Here is a 3,096-nt window from a genome sequence, read left to right as displayed (position 1 = left end):
CGTTGTATAATACACGCGGTGGTATTTTTATAAATACCACGACATGAACGACGTACAATGACGAGGAAGGTTATTATTTAGGTCCTACTTTGTGTAACTGTACTGTAAATATGTCAACATGTTAACTAAAAATCAATCCTCTCCACTAATTTCTATAATAGAAAAGATGGAAGAGTCACCATTAAAATGTGAGTTTTTTACCAATTAAATGATTTAATTCAAAAGGATGAGAAAAGCCGAAAAGAAATAATTCAATCGATAGATATGAAAGAAATATACAGTAGGTTTAAAAACTCAAAGTGAGCAAATTACTATAAAAGATTTACAAAATGAAATTAAGAATCTTAACCAAGATATCCAAATACTCAAGCAAAATGACATTTTGTTAGAGTATAGACTACTAGAACTAAAAGGAAAAGAAATTTTAAAGGTAAAAGATAAGACAAATAATGAAGACACAAAAGCTAGGGATCTTTTATTAATTTATTAAGTATAATTATAACTCACAAATGGCATTGTGAAATAACCCTAGTAATCCAAAATGAAGCATTTAATATGATTGCCTTAATTGATTCTGAAGCTAACATCAATTGTATCCAAGAAGGGTTAGTAAGAAAATACAATAGAAGGGGTTAGCAACGCAAATAGATCTCAAATGAGTATCCAGTATAAATTTTCTAATGCAAAAATTTGTAAAAAAAATATATATTACACCATCTCATTTGTATTAGTTAAAAATATGATTGCACAATTAATATTAGGAACACCATTTTTAACTTCATTATATCCTTTTAAGGTGATTGAAAAGGAGAATAGTATCGAAAGCCCAAGAAAAAGAAACATGTTTTGATTTTATTCGACCCCTGACTAAAGGAATTAAATATGTTACAAGAAGCTTCTATAACTAAAGTAAATGTAATCCAAAGGAAACAAAAACACATAAATATGCTAAATAAAGAAATGCAATATAAAGGAATAAATATGCTAAATAAAGAAATGCAATATAGGAATAGAAGAACAACTAAAAACTCCTAATATTCAAAAAATAGTAAAAGAATTTGAAGAGAAAATAGAAAAAGAAATTTGTGAAACAAATCCCATAGCCTTTTGGCGTTGGAAAAATATGAAGTGTCATTACCTTAAGAAGAATAATTTATGAGAAGGATATCCCAACAAAAGTAATACCAATACAAATGAATCAACAATACTTAGAATATTGTAAAAAAGAAATCCAAGATTATTTAGATAAAGGATTAATTAGACCGTTTAAGTCTCCTTGTAGTTGTTCTGGATTGTATGTAATGAATGCTTCAAAACAAGGATAAAGGCTGATAACAATTAATTATGAGTATATTTTGGGTTAAATTATAAAGAAATTTATATTTTTTCTTTACTAATTTTTTCTTTTTGAGCAAATAATTGTTAAATTAATATCCTCTAAGTTTTTATGCATAGAATATTAAAAGTGACGAATTTATGATGCTTGACGAGTAAAATAAAGTCCAAGAAAACAAAGATAATTAAGGAAAACATGGCTACTTAAGGAAATGAAGCTAATTAAGGGAAGAAGACTAATTAAGGAAATACAACTAATTAAGGAAAGTATGACTAATTAAGGGAAATAGACTAATTAAGAAAATCAGGATAATCAAGGAAAGCATACTAATCCAGAAGTTCGTTAATTTGCACCTAAAGGAAGAAGAAAGAAGAAGGAAAACTTACAACAGAATACAATTCCTTATAGAAGGTCAAAGCTAGAAGAAGAAAAAACAAGCATTGAGAGTCATTCATTCCCTCCATTCCCTTTCTTATCTTTTTCCCATCTACTAAATATTCTCCTTTTGCAATTGTAAAGTCTCCATGACAATGAGAGACTAAATTCCCTTTATTGGAAACTTGGCAGCCACTACTCTTGATGTAATTTCTCTTCTTATCTATTTATGAATATTACATTTGCATTATCTTTTCTTGTGCTTAATATTATTGTTTGTGGCTTGATCACCAATTTGCATGGTAAGTTTTAAGGATAGCGTTGGAAAACGTTATTTTCTAATAGAACTGATAAAAAGTATCTAAATAAAGTCATCACTAGGAATATGTTGATATTTGTTTAGTCTATCATACATCTCTATTCTTAATGCAATTTACTATTTTAGCTCTACAAAGGGATTCAGGGAGATAAAATAGATAAATTAAGGTCTTTCATGCGAGGGACTAAAGTTAGAGTATACTAGTAGATGTGAGTGTAAATTGAAATAATTATAAATAGAGAAAAATTACATCAAAGAATAGCTCTGATAGACTAAGTTCCCAACATTCTCATCGAATTTCCTTCTAAATTTTCTCATCAAAGACTGTGATTTTACCCTGCTGCCTGATTTTACTCCTCTTTTTCTTTAGTGCACCAGTGGGGTCATGATAGTGTAAAGGGTCGTCTGGTTCTAATTCTAATTCCTATTGAGATGGACGAACAAAAAAATAAACGAAAAACTAGAAAAAAAAATGTGGAATCTGTCGACAACAAAACCATAACAAAAGTAATTGTTCCAACATACCTTTATCTTTAACTTTCCTTTATACAAATATTATTGTTTATATACTTTATTTGTGATGTAAGTTCTTCAATAAATAAAATGTTAAACAAAAAATATTATTATTTTAAAAAAATTAAATGACATTATTAAAAAAATTATATTTAATAAAATAATACTATTAAAATATTTAATTTTTTATTAATGTAAAAACAATATTAAAAAAATAATATTTTAAAATAATTAAAATGGTAACTAATTTTTTTATAAAAAAAAATTAACCGTTGAGAAGTCAGGTTGCCAGCTCCCAACTTTTCAGTGCCCTAAAAAATTGGTGTAATTTGAAATTCATATTTCAAACATATATAATTTAGGTATTAATTATAGAGAGAACGTCAGCAGCAGTAGAGGAAAAATTCCTCTATGGAGCTCCTCTTATTATAAAGGGCATCACAAAAGAAGATAATCATAAAAAGGCAAAAGAACAAGCAGGGAATGAGGATATATAGTGAGTGGTGACCCTGAAATAAAGTCACTCTATATTGGTCTCTTGGATAAATCATTA

This window comes from Glycine soja, chromosome 8, assembly GCF_004193775.1.
Source record: "Glycine soja cultivar W05 chromosome 8, ASM419377v2, whole genome shotgun sequence".
NCBI lineage: Eukaryota > Viridiplantae > Streptophyta > Magnoliopsida > Fabales > Fabaceae > Glycine > Glycine soja.
Note: the sequence above shows the minus strand (reverse complement) of the source record.